Source organism: Dufourea novaeangliae, unplaced genomic scaffold, assembly GCF_001272555.1.
Source record: "Dufourea novaeangliae isolate 0120121106 unplaced genomic scaffold, ASM127255v1 scaffold112, whole genome shotgun sequence".
Taxonomy (NCBI): domain Eukaryota; kingdom Metazoa; phylum Arthropoda; class Insecta; order Hymenoptera; family Halictidae; genus Dufourea; species Dufourea novaeangliae.
This window is the reverse complement of record NW_015373993.1, coordinates 1,887,405-1,901,862: the sequence shown is the minus strand read 5'-3', so window position 1 is coordinate 1,901,862 and position 14,458 is coordinate 1,887,405. Positions and strand designations below refer to the sequence as shown.

The following is a 14,458-nucleotide window of genomic DNA, read 5'->3' as shown; positions in this document are numbered from 1 at the left end:
TCCTCCGGATCTAGTTCCGTACCGTATTTGTACGTGTTTCGGGGGAAGGAGACACGTGAACGACGACCGGCGGGGATTGGGCCACTGCCGGCGACGGTCACACTGAGAGGTGGTACTCGAGGCCAAGGTTCGAGGGCCTCGTGCTTCCTATTACGTCATTAGCTCATTGCACCTGTACAACAGAAAAGATAAATGCATCTGAGCAACGACATACGCATAGTTTCGGGGGGAAATAAATTCGGATGGTTTATTGAGATATTGGACTCATAATATAATTATAAAAATTAAATATAATTATATTGGACTCATAGTTTAAAACCTAAGACACATAAATATAATGGTTTTCCGTGCCGTATAGTAGCGAACCTCGCATTCATAATTCTTTGCACGAAGCTCGTCATTCTCAATGTTTAAATACTGTACAAACGGGCAATGCCCGTTTACATACTAAAATAAAAATAAATAAATAATTAATATAAAGCCAGTATAGAGCCGACGACCAAAATCCTGGCCTGTGAAAGTGCCTAAGATCCCGGAATATCGGTATCCGGCGAAATAAACAGTGAATAAATCGATTACACATTACTAGACCAGGTTCTTGGCCGACTGCCCGCGCTTTTACACATTCCATCGGGAGTTATTTCGAAAACGAGACCATTCGCCGCTCCATCGATCCCCTTAAATCATCATCGGGGTTCCAGCCAAGAGAGTTTCGTTGCTTTCGAACGAGAATACACCTCCCCTCGGGGTGGTAGCCCTTTTATTAAATTTTTATTACGATGTTCATCGATCAGATCCGATTCACCATCTGGTCGACAGAGACCCTGTTACCATGTCGATCCCCTCTCCCAATATTTATCTTGCGAACGGTCGGAAAAGCTCGCCTTCGATAATTCTCCTTTCGATGGCTCGTTGCCATCCGCCTGGTACACGTTTCGAGGTTCCTTAAGAGCGCGCGGTTTTGATTTAGCTGCTCTCCTTCTTCCGGTTCCGCGGCATTGTTCGACGTGATTCATGGATCAGTCGGTGCACACCGTTGCCGCGGGACGGTTCCAGCGGCAAGAAATCATCGATGCATTAGCGCCCGATAAATCTACACGACTCGCTTAAGTATATGCTTAAGGCAACCGTCCACTTGAGAGTACAGTAATTCCTCGATGAATGCAATATGAACAACGGCGTAATTCCTACCACTTGGGGGCTTCCCTTCTGGAACTAATTAAAGCCCTCTGCGAGCGTTCTATCGACTATCTGACAAGGGAAGGCACGGAAGTGTGCCCCTCCGATTTTGATAAAACTTCGTATGTCTATTAAGCGGTAAAAAATAAGGGATACGTATTTTTTTTGTCGGCTGAGAGCGTGACTTTAAGGGGTGAAACAACCCCTCGAAGCTAGTTTCAAATGGATACACAACGTGACAGTACTCTGAAGACCAAGTCGCACGAGACTCCAATATTCGATCGTGTATCGTAATAATAATCCGGCAGTGATCGATAAACCCGTCTGTCGCTGAAGGGAATACACCGGGGCCGTCGAGTAAGCGGAATTCTGCAACTGAATTTTCTTGGGCGTTGCCGAGCCAGTAACTTCTTAATAACACGAGTTTCAAGAGATTCTCCGATAATCCAAGAAGAAGCAAATTACCCTACCCTCCTCCACCTGGGTCGGAAGTACGAGTAATAAAATGTAAAGGGAGCTAGAAGCTTCGAAAGTTTTTCCGAGAAGATCGCGCCCGAGTCGCTGCATTTGTAACTTCACGCCTTTGTCGAATGACCAATCTTCTTACTCGCTCATAGATAAAGCGACCGAGCAAAGTAACCTAGCTGCATCATCCTTAGTCATTCGATCGGACTGCTAATAACAGAGTAATGTCTACCGATCACGATTCGTGGTTCACTTCGACACAACCGTTTGAAATAAAATCTCTTGTTAAGTTTAAAGAAAGTGTTGTTAATATTCCTTCACTTGGAATCCAACAGTTTAGACTAAGTTCATAGACGGATTATAATAGATGGAACAAAGAGGACCGAATAAGATCAATCTGTGACACGTGAAACGCGATCGTCTGGTCCAGAATGGATCGAAGACGGTGGGAAGTCCGCGGAACTGGGTCACATACGGACGATCCCCTGTCTGATTTTTCCGATGGGAGCTTTCAACGCGAGCTTCTTCCATTTTTGTGCTACCCTCTCGCGGAAGACACCTCTCATCTCTTTGTTCACGGCCGACGAAAGATGAGAACAATCGTCGGATACTGATGGGTCTCACCTACTGCCTCTGTTTCACCGTTCTCTACGGACCTTCCTGTCTGCACACAAGCTTTGTCCCCAAATAAACCGACACTTCGTTTCCGTGCGTCGTGACACGATTGTTCCATCGTCACGGTCGATCGGGGGAGAATTGAAACGGGTAACGAACCACGGGAGAACAGAAATTCATCCTACATTCTAGAAACTATGGTAATTTCGTACACAGGAAATTTTACATTTTAATCACACACGCTAATCACGAATTCCTCGAAGTTCTCGCACACGATTAACCAGAACCATAACGATGAAAGAATCGACACAAATCACAAGATATCTATACACACACACATCGTAGCCTATCGCAAATTCTCCCGTTGTTTCGTCCAGCAAGTGATCTCGAAAAATTCTAGAAACGAGTTGTTTGGAGTTCGTCCGTCTCCTCAAACGAGGTGATTGCATTTCCTTAATGGTCACCAGGAGAAGCGTGCCCCCATCCTTCTCTTCCCTTCCCCAATTTTCATTTAAAACGTTTCATTGTTTACTACTGCGGCCAGGTAGAACGTTCAGTTAGCAGAAACACGTTTTAACCAGCGTTGCCCAAAAGGCTCGGCCCTTTCCCCCGTTACGTTGTTATCCTCGTTCTCAGGGAGGAGCCCATCGTGCACTTTTTCCAAGGGAACGCAATCGAGCCTCGGGGGCCCACCCCTTGTTCCTTACTTTTATATTTATGCCGCTTTTAATAACCATGGAGCGCGCGACGGTTTATCGCGACGAGCTGCTGTTGCTCGTTCGTGCGGTTCCGTGGACTGTATTCCGGCCAGAACAACAACAACAGCGACGAAACGAGGCCGACTAGCAATCCCGGTCCACGAGAGCGGGTTATTTTCTCTCGCTTCGCCCCCCTATATATATTTTTTTTTCTCCATCCGCAATAATATCTCCCGACGAGAACCCCTATCCCCACCCTGATCTGTTTAATCGATCGGTTCGGTGAGAGAAAAAGGTCGCGTACACAATTTCCTTCTCTCCATTTCCATGGATCTCGAATTTCACGCGACACTAGGAAATATGTATTTCAAAACTTCAGAATTTCTCTATCACTGTGCTAAACCTCAATATTAACACTGGTGTAACACTGACTTTAAAACTAATTTTTCTATTACTCGATATCCTACGCGATATGATTGTTGGACGTAAACTCGTAGCATAAGCTTCAGTCATCCCAAGTTGTTTCGATACAAATGATTCAATGCATCGTCCTCAGGACAAAAGTTTCTCCGCGATCCCCACGAAGTTTCAGCCCTTTCGGAACATATAGCTATTCCCTGCAGGAGCGTTCGACGTCGTTCCTCCTTGTTTCCCCGCGGCCTTTCTTAAATTCGACATTTGTCTACGACGCTGAGTTTGCCGTGCGATATTGATATCGGAAGGGGGGGAGTGGGGGGATTTCGCTATCTGCACGGAACACCATTGGCCTTCCCCGAACACGCTGGAGGCTGGCAGATCGATGTTTACGATAGCGCTTGGCCGTTGGCACCCAGACATATTGTTGCTTTTCGCCCCGACTACGAACGACAACTACATCCCCAGAGTTTCACGCCCCTATCGGGCTGCCACCGTTTCCTTTATGATCGCTTTCGCAGAGCCCGGAGGAGGAGGGGGCCTCAATGTACGATCGCGTTCCGACACACGGCTTGGCTTTAATCAAACCATTTTGAAATTCCTGCTTGTCGATCCAACGAAAACCCCGAATTATTACCGAGACGAACAAGAATTACGATTTTATTGCTGAAAACTTCGAGTGATGTGCAGGCGTTCACAGGCCAAATTGACTAACACTATTTTTTTTATTTTTTTGCATTTTATCGACTAACTGCATTGATGCTTAACTTTGTATATTTTTGTAAAGTTGATCACTTTGGTAAATGAAACGCTCACATCGACGATGGCGGTGGAATAATCGAAAAATCGCAGGTTCGTGTTCGCGGGAATTGTATTTTTCTGGAAAATCATTATCGTGAAATCAATCGACGCAAAATCGTACGATTGGAAGGAGAAATACAGGCATACATTCGGCGTCATTAAGAGCATCACGGGTCATCAGAATTTCCTAAGCCCCTCGTCCTGCTTAACCCATTAATACTCGAAAAAAATGTATATTTCACTACATAATAACAATAATTAAATGTATAATATATTTTTTTATTATAAATAATGTAAAAAAAACATATTTCACACGTATCTGTTTAATAATTATGTGGTGCATGGGTTAAGACTGGAATTACCAAAAAAAGTAAACATGCAAAACGACCGGGTTACTATGCTCTTCTAACGATGATCAAATGCAATTTTCGCAAATCTTTTATTTGCTTATAAGTGATAAGTAGACTGCGGATTTTATACATTTATAGCTTACAGGAGTCTATAAAATACAATAAAGGACAAAACTTTCATCAGATCCAATAAGTTTGTTGGTTTATTTGGAACCGAATACGATGTATGAATTGCTTTAGAAAATATCATTTTGCATAAAAATCCGCAGTCTAGTGATAAGCTATACGAAGAGAAATTATATAATTTATAAATTCGTATATTTTCAGAAAAGTTTGTCATGTGTACGGATATTCGATAGAATATATCTACGTTTATCGTCGATGGTTCTGGTGTTGAATCACGGTCGGTAACTCGTCCACGAGATTCCTATTTCACGGTGTTCACGAAAGTGGACGTGTGGAAAAATCTTTCGTAGCTCGTTCTTGCGGGAACCGGAATCACGCGAGCAGATAAGTTCTCGCTTTCGAGAATCGACTCGTGTTCGTGGCGTGTGTTCGAGATGGGCAACGTGGCCGCAACAAAAAAAACTTTCGACAATCCAGAACGAGCAGACACGGGGAAAAATTCGCGTGCCACGGTTCGGGCGTTGCATGCGATTTCGTGAGAAATCCGAGGCCTGACCGGAGGGGCTGCGCCGAAAATTGTTCGCTGCCACAAAGCGGTCTTTGTCTCGAACACGGGGGAACTTTATCAACCGGCTTTGGACACTTCGTTCCATCCCCCTCGTGGGATCCTCACGGATACACACCAGTTCTCCGTAAGTTTAATGAAAGAACTTCGATACTGACGCGGCAGATAGGATATTCTGGCGTGGTAACGCGAGGAATCACTTGAGAATTGGAGTAGAGGCCTTCGAGCACTCGCGATTGTAATTCAGCATTGTGTTTCTCTACCCACCAAAGAAGATTATTCTAGTCCTTAATATCATTCAGTCGAGCGTTCGATATAGATACGTCGTGTACGGTTAAAAGTTAAGTAATTCGAATAGCCAATTTGGATGATCCCCAAGCGTTTTCTCATGGGAGAGTTGGGCAATTTTGTGGCAGAAGTAGAAAGATAGCAGTATGTGAGATCTTGACACTTTTAAACCTTTGTGTCTAAAAGGACCAAGTGTCTAACTATTCAAAAAGAAATATTATTTTATTATAAGAATTGGAATTTCCTCAAACAATTAAAAATGATAAAGTACCTGTTTTTTCTATCTCTTGTTGATTATTTAAAACTCTCTACACAGATGATCACACGAATTTCCATCATTCCAGATTGTTGTACAAAATTGGAAACCGAACGAAATTTTATACTAAATTTACAATACACGTTAATAAAAATACGAAGGTTTGCAAAATATTTGCAGGTTTGTTTCAATATTGAAATTTATCATGGCCAAGTCGACTAATTCCGTGTATTCCTGTCGCTTTTGTATCACTGTGAAACTTCTCTGGGAAAGTACGATAAGTTTAATGAAAGAAGTTCGACGCGGTGAACTTTAAGTCGATACTCGAATCGACGGCCGTTTAACTGGCGCTAACGAGAACGAATCGATTCCTCCGGGGAGGCAGTCGAGTTTCCAAGGAAATTATGGGCATCGATTTTCCTACTCGAGACCCTTTTTAAACAGATACTTTGCTCGCTTTTTCCCACCCTCTTTCCGTACCGTTACACCGGATTCATTTTACTTCATCGTCGCGACTCCCGACTAAAAAATGTTAATCATTTTCTATATATCCCTCTGGAGGAAGTATGCGAGACGCGTTTCAATCAAGTTCCCCTTCGGTGAGCGACGTGATCGCTGTGATTAACGTTAATCGTCGCACGATCACAATGACACAGATTTCATCCTGGTATTTTTCTTCTATCGAGGAACGAGGAGAAACGAACACAAGTATATACATATTCTCGGACGGTACGTTCGCCAACGACGACGAGGTTCATAATTATTCCCGTCGATCGATTCTTTGTCGCAATTGCTCTCTGGATCTTCCGATTCTACGATTCTGCTCGAACGTTTAATCGCTTCTTGCCTCGCCGATTAACGTTCAATTATAGGGCGACGACGTCGTGATAATGCCCTCTTTTTTAACCGATTCAGAAGTACCTACTCTTACCTTCCTTTCATCGTCCCCGTCCATTTTATTTCGGTGTATAAGCACGGAATTTTTTAATCAGTCGCGAAGTCTAAAATGAGAAAAGAAGCGAGAAGAGGTATATAACGTCGGGAATAGGAGTGAGGGATTAAGATTAAGACAGATGCACACCGTGGACGCTCGGAGCTGAACTAACACCTTAAATCTCGAGCGAATGTACCTCGAAAGGAATTGTCACGGTGTAACGAACGATACGTCCGGGACGGTGCTTTGTTATCCCGTCGAAGAAGGTAGCGGCGAACAATTTCCGTTGCTCCAAAAGTCACAGTAATTACTCGGGCCCCGGTAATGCGCACCTCTCTCGAGGTATTCAGATACAGACAGACATCGAGGTGCGGCGGGAAACCACGGAGGCGAATGGAACCGAATGGAACGGAACCGGAATAGTAGAAGAGCTAGAAAGCTAAGATGGCTCGGAGGACAGCTGCCGAAATGTAATACAGATAGAAATCGAAATACGGAAACAAAAGGCGGAACGCCTCGAGACGGTAATCGAACGTTCGGGACCGAGAGTGGAAATGGACGCGGAGAATTTTCACGGAAAAATCGGGAAAATGGAACGGGGTGGACGAACCGATTTCCAGATGCTAAACGAAAGATCGACGGATATTGGAGATTGTTAATGAAACGCGTCGAGAAGCCAGTACGATGGAATAACGAAATTTATGCAAATACAGAATTTCTGATACCAATATCTAATAATTAAAATGGAACAGAATTTTGTATTCGGTACTGGAGACTTTACTATATTAATAATAACTAGATTGCGGATTTTTATGCAAAATGATATCTCCTAACGCAATTCATACCAAGAAGCGCAAATGTAGGAACTTCTTTCTTTTCTCAAGTAACATATTCAGTTCCGAATGAACCGAAAAACTTATTGGATCTGATGAAAGTTTTGTCTAATAATAACACATAACTAGTATTGGATCTCATTAAAAAAATAGAAACAAATATTATACATATTCACACGTCAAAGGTCATTGTGCCATATTTGTGTAAGCAATGAAATAGAACAGACAGAAACGCGAGCACTCTTCAATGTATACATTGACGAACAAGAGAGACCAGTCCAGTGACGAGGGGAACGTGGGCAATTAAATCATCGAAGCAGAGGGAGAAGGGCTGACAGGGGACACAGGACACGTTGGAAAATAGGAAAACCTGACAGAGAGAAAGATAATACGCAAACGCAGAAATGGAAGTTCGTATACAAAACGGGTCCCCGATACTCGGCCGGAGAAGCTGAAATTCGACGACGTGGACAGAAGTATAGGGAAAAGTGGGAGGAGGGCGACGACGGGTTTCCACCGTTTCTCTGTCAGGGTGAAAGGTGGGCGGGGGATCGGTCGATGCAGCGTGTCAGTAGCAATCCAATTAATCGGCGGGGCTCCGCGTGCACTCGTACCCTATAATGCAGCGGCCGTACAAACAGAGGCGGGCTTTCAGGTAGAAACGAGGCCGATGCGCGCATATTACCGCTGCAATATGCATCCACGAGGCCCTCCCCCACGTCGTTCATCTAGCCGTTCACGAATTTCACCGTATTCCGACCAATGGTGCCTCGTCTTTGATACCCGTGCAACGGAAAAACTGTGCCCCTGGGATATCCGTCGGACGAGGAGGGGGAAGGGGATGCATTTGTAATAATTACGACGGACGCGGACATCGTCCCCGCCGGATAATCTCGAAATGCTGTTTCGATGTTCCGCGTCGATACCGTTTAATTGGTGATTTTTATTCAATTTACTCCACCCGGTGGTGCTCGTTGCCAGGAGGGGGGATACGTGTTACGCCAAGGGCTCGGAAACGAGGAGACTGGGCTCGATAGGTTATTTAAATTACGATCGGTGAATGTTTTGAATTTTATTTCTTGTTGTATTTTTCATTTTTTATTTTTGAGGTAGGTAGTATATTGTAGGGATGATTTAATACGAAAATAGAATGTCCAGGGATATTCTGTTGAACAGGGATTATGTAGGTTATGTTGTCTGATCATTGCTGGCTGTTTCTACTTATCGCAAGCACGAATTTATTCGATGACCGGTTTAAATTGGATTTTCTTGTCACTGCTACGAACGATAGTCATGTATCGCGAATTTTTTACTCACAATTACACGAGGACTCTACTACTTATATTACATTTTTTTACTACTTACACGAGGAACCGTACATGAATCTTCCACGAGTTTTCCCTCACGTTTATGTACACACTGTTTTTACCACCCTCAGATTCTTTCCTTCGATCACCGTCATACATTATAACTAGACTGCAGATTTTATGCATTTACAGCCCACAGTGCTCTGTGAAATACAATAGAGGACAAAACTTTCATCGGATCCCATGATTTTTTTATTTTAGTATGAACCCAATAAGATACTTATGAGGAAAAATAAATGTCCACATTTGCTGCTGTCTTTATACATTACTTTGGAAAATGTTATTTTGCATAAAAATCCGCAGTCTAATTATAACATTCAATCGTGATTTTCGTTACACCTGACGATACTCAGTAATCACTTTATACATTGAATATTTCGCCTGCACGGAGTTTCTAAACAATCCTGTCCGCTGTAAATGTAAAATCGTAAAGTACACAGCTTTTTCTCCAGATCACGAAGCGTAACTTCTGCCCGAGATCGAGAACGATAAAATACGCCGGACCATCGGCTATTTTCCGAGGTTTCGATGACAAACAACGGATCTAAATACCACAGGGACCAACAACGTGATTTCTTTCGCCGTTTGCCCAGTGTTTCGCGCACGAGAATATAGGAAACGAGAGACGGAGCTAGGCAGGGGTGAGCGAAAAAACAAAAACAGATAAATAGAGATATCGGAGGTGAAATTTACGAGCCAGTTTTCCAGTGACTTTCCCGGTGTGGAACACGACCGTGGGGTAACGGCGTCCCGTTGCAACACGAAACTTCGTGCTACGGAACTCCGTTCGTTAATTGGAATGAATGCGGGGACACGGGCATCGTCGCAGGATTTTTCGAGGGCGACTTTCCCCTTCCCGTCGGATGAACAAGCGACAATGGCACCGGAATAAAAACGTATATATCAGGTGTCGCCTGGTGCGCGCACGATCGCGAAAGTATCGAGAATTTACAATCAATTTAACAGTTTTACGAGCGTTCGTAATAGGAGAAACGTTGGCGCGCAAAAAACCGGCTGATCCTACAGCTCGTTCCTCGACAGATAAAAAAATAAATAAAAGAAACCCGGTTATTTTCCGATGCGTTCGAATCACAGACTTCTATATTATACATGGTGTCCCACCTAATTATGAAGATACCAGGAAATAGGGGAATGTATTATTTGATTAGAAGGAGGAAATATTGTGACAAGCAACAATTTTTTTGAAGGTCATATTTTATGAAATTTTAAGGTCATTGATGTTTTTTTTTTTTAAATAGGACTACATAGTTTTATCATCGTGGCGGAATAACAGCTTTTAACGGATAATGAGACAAATTCGGCAAGCATCGTAACAAATAATATTTTTCCTTCTAAACCAAAGAAACATTAAGAAAATGTCACATACCTTACTTAAAACGATATTCAAAATGGTGTCCATCAGCTACAATGCACTCGCGCAAACGGTCAAGAAACAACTACTCGGTTCTATTTACGACGTCCGCACAGATGGTCAAGCAATAAAACGTTCAATCGAACAGCTAACAGTGAAATAATCTAAGCTGATCGCATTTCATGGTCCACCCCGTATAACAGAAGTCTGTGGTTCGAATTCTGATTTATACATTCCCCAGTGCGATTCTTTTTTTTTATTCATTCCCCGTCGCTTTCCCAATATCGTCGAGGATTATATAATTATTGAACCGGTAGGATTAACGGTTCTTTGTACACAGTGCCCGGTTTCAGGGATATGAAAACGATAAACACGGGATAAATCGTGGCGGAACAGTATTACAATCGGTCTGCACACGATCACAAGCGGAATTAATCGTCTTTCACGGATTTCGTTACGACACCGCGTTTCGTCTCGCGATAAAGGATAAAATTTCATTATACCCCTTTAACTCGGGCCCGAGTAACAGGAGCGAGAAGCAGGAGGCGGATGACGGCGTAAAACAGACCACAGGGCAGAGAGATCACAGGGGATATACGATCTTGCCTGGGTGTATTGTAGCGGCGACCACGGTGGGGGGTTGCGAATGGTGTGTCGCGGCGGCGGCCGCGCACCAAATCACGCGAGAGTCTCCGGCCACTAATTGAAACAAATGGCTGGAACAACGAGCCCGGCATACAGCCTTTTGTTTCTCTAGCGGCGGGGTAGATGCCTCGCATCGAATCGGGAGGTAAACAGATTTCGAGAATCTAATTTCACCCTGTCGAAACATGCTTACCCTCGTCGAGCGAGGAACAGGGGAAAAAATACTGGTAGAGAACCGCGAGTAGGGGAGACCGGGGCAGGTTGTAACACGGGGTAAGTTGTAACATAAATAATATTTTTTGAACGACAAATTTGGGAACACAGCAGGATACCAGAACGGTTTCAATATATTGATATCGTCGGTTTCATTGCAACAATCGATCATCAAATGTCTGTTTTGTATATCAAATGCTTAATAATGATATGCATTTTCATTTATATTTTTTGGAAATGTTTATTTGTATTCATCTTTGTGTTTAACTAAATAAAACAGACGTGTTACAATTTACCCCGGGCTGGGGCACATTGTAACAAAGGTTCAAATTTGTTTAAGATGAACATACATGTCTAAGTATCAAAGATTTCGTCACATATTTACACTCAATCAGTTGACCAAAGATGTGAACAGTAAGTTACGCAAATTATTTCCTGATTGAGGAAAATACTTTTGAGAAAAAACTGTCAAAACTTTTTTTGTTACAATTTACCCCGGTCTCCCCTGTCTACGTTTTAGTGTGTGACCACCAGTCGAATTTTCTACGTTATCCCCCCGCCCAAAAAAAAAAAAATGCCACTGGGCAGGTTTTTGATCCACGAGAAGTCGTAAATTAAACGACACGACGAGACAGCTCTGATATATTTGCGGGATATATGCACAACCGAGAAGCTGGTTGCGTCGCTGATGTTTCGTGAACATTGCGACGGTACGCCATTTTTTCACCCTCTATCTATGTGTATGTACTTTTTTTTTCTTCTTTCAATGATACCCGCACTCGACCTTTTACTCGAGCACGCCCGGAAAACGTATGGCCCCGTTAAAAGTTCGTCGACAAATTGGATGTCGAAGCGGACAGGGGGGCGTGCAGCTGCCGTGTGTTTGCTCTGTAACTCGACCAGGATGCAAACATGGTGCAATTTCTGCCCGATTTCCGTTAAATACCGTCGAACCGAGTCCCACCGCCGATGAGAGTTCGTCGACGAGAAAAATGTGTAATTGACATGAATTTGGGGAAAAATAGAAACCAAACGCAGAGAGATATTCGATCGAACGATTCATTGAAACGCGTAAAACAGAGATTGCTTTTTGGGTGGTTTCTCTTTTTTTTTTTTTTTTTTTTTTAATTAGAACTGCCACCTGAGCGTCATCGAATGTCAACGATGTCCAGCTACCGAATTCGACGCTAGTTTACGAAAAGTGCGTTCGCACGTGTGGAAAATCGAACGAACGCACCCCGTTGACGCAATTTTTTATGGATACAGAGCGCGAGAACGAATTTTTATTCGACCATTCATCCCTTGTACGGAGAGTGAATTGCACCACTGTGAAAGGAAAATTCGGTGGTTTTCTGTTTTTGTCGCGATAGCAAACGACTTCGCGCCACGATATTGCATCCTACACCCCGGATGCTTCGATCAATTCGGTTTATTACCGTGCCTCGACACCCTCCAGAGGAAGTTTTCGCGAGTGAATTGCGAACCGTTTACCCCCGAGTGACCGAGCCCGTCTTATATCAGTTCTCGGGACCGTTACGAACTTGGACCTCTCGAGGGAAACTTTGCCGACTTTTAGTTTCAATTCCGCCGACGATCCGGGCCACCTTGTGGATCGAGTTTGTCCACGATTAGAGGGGTTGTCGAGGGGTTCACTTAATATCAATCTTCTTGGAATACTGTTAATCGAGCCTTTACACGGTCAATACTACCGATTCCGTTCACTTGTAATCACTGCACATATATAAAATCACTTGGACGTACTGGAAGATTAAAAAATCTGGATCAACGTCCGTATTGAATGTTAACGTTTACTACATACTACCCACACACAATTGATATCGTTGTACCGATTAGTTATTTCTTAATTCGTTGCGTCACAAGTCTTTAACGCGATTGCCTTTGAATTTTATGACTAGACTGCGGATGTTTATGCATTTATAGCGTTCCTTAACTTGAAAAATGCAGTAAAATGAAAAGTTTAATGGAGTTTAATACTATTTATAGGTTATTATTATCGCAATAATGCCTGTAGTATGTATGCAGTAATTCCTACCGATTTTGATTTCTAGATACTTTACTTTGAAACTGTGAATTTGCATGAACTTCCGCAGTCTATGACCTCACACGTTGACTTACCTTTGTGCGAGTAGTTAAGACGAACAGAACAAATACTTGGTGAACAACAAACAATCACTTATTAAAAAAGGTAGATTTAACAACGAAGAGTAACAGAAGTGATGTGATCTACCGCACAGAAGTTCACTACGCGATGGTTGATTTTCGACTAACGATTCTGCACGGTGGCGATAGGAAACAGTGCGAGGGACAGAAAAGTTTTTCCATTGGTTAATGTGTATGTTTCCTTTACAGCTAATTGGTCGATTCGGCGTTGTAGGGGGATCACATTAAAGCGAGACGGAAAGTAACCAAGGAAGTTGTCATAAATGAAATGAAAGGCTCCTATAACGCGGAACAATCAAACCTCGACCAGAAGGAAAACCGGCGTAGGGACAGAAGCTTTTTTACCTTTCGATCCAGCAACACGCGTGGATCGCCAGGTTTCCGAAAACGGGAGCGTCGCCCTCGTTTTCACCTCGTTTCCATTCCCCGACGGGTATGCTCTTTTTCCTATCTCGTCGAGAAGGCCCGCGAGCACGCTATAGAGTCGCCTCTTCTGGAGAGGCGACATATCGGTGGGCGAAATGAAAGGCTTCCTCGCGGGCCGGATGCATTCTCGGTGAATGAAGGCTTGATTACGCGAATCTCGGCGATGATTCGAGAGCTGGTACTTACAGGGGAAGGGGGCACTTGTGCGCGAGTGCACTGCGCGTTGAAAAAGCTGGGCAGAGAAAGGGGGTCCAGGGGGGGCGAAGTTGGGAGATGATGTGGGGTGGATCGACTCGAAGAAAAGAGAATTCTAGTTAACGATACGCTCGCGCGAAGCCCTCTCCACTCTCGACCGGAAGTGGATGAAGTGCATCGTGACACGACACTCGAGTGAATTGCAACAATTATTATTGCACTCGGTTTGCTTGCGCGCCGTTTCGGTTCCGTTGGGGGTTTCGCATCGTTCCATGTCCGTGACACGTATACGTGCAGATGCGTTTTTGTTTCGATAGTTTTCCGTCAAAGAATCGTAGAGATATCGATGGTTGCCGGAGAGAGTCACCCGACAGCGATGGCCCCATTGTCGGAGATTCAAGCGCCGATTCATCCGGGGCACGGGAAAGTGACGAGCTACAGAGGAATGAATGGCATTGTTCTTGGGTATTTTTTTTTTTGTCGGTGTGCAGAGGCGACTCGTTTGCAATAGCGTTGCAAGCGCTCGTTCGCTGTA

At 43.8% G+C, this 14,458-nt stretch overlaps 1 long non-coding RNA gene across 1 annotated transcript in view; it reads right to left on the bottom strand.

Moving 5' to 3' along the window:
• Positions 1-8: 8 nt before the first annotated feature.
• Positions 9-14,458, bottom strand: part of LOC107187820 — a 104,159-nt gene continuing 89,709 nt past the window's right edge. Inside the window, exon 3 of the long non-coding RNA XR_001516216.1 lies at positions 9-172. This is a non-coding gene — a long non-coding RNA (uncharacterized LOC107187820). The remainder of the gene's footprint in view (positions 173-14,458) is intronic.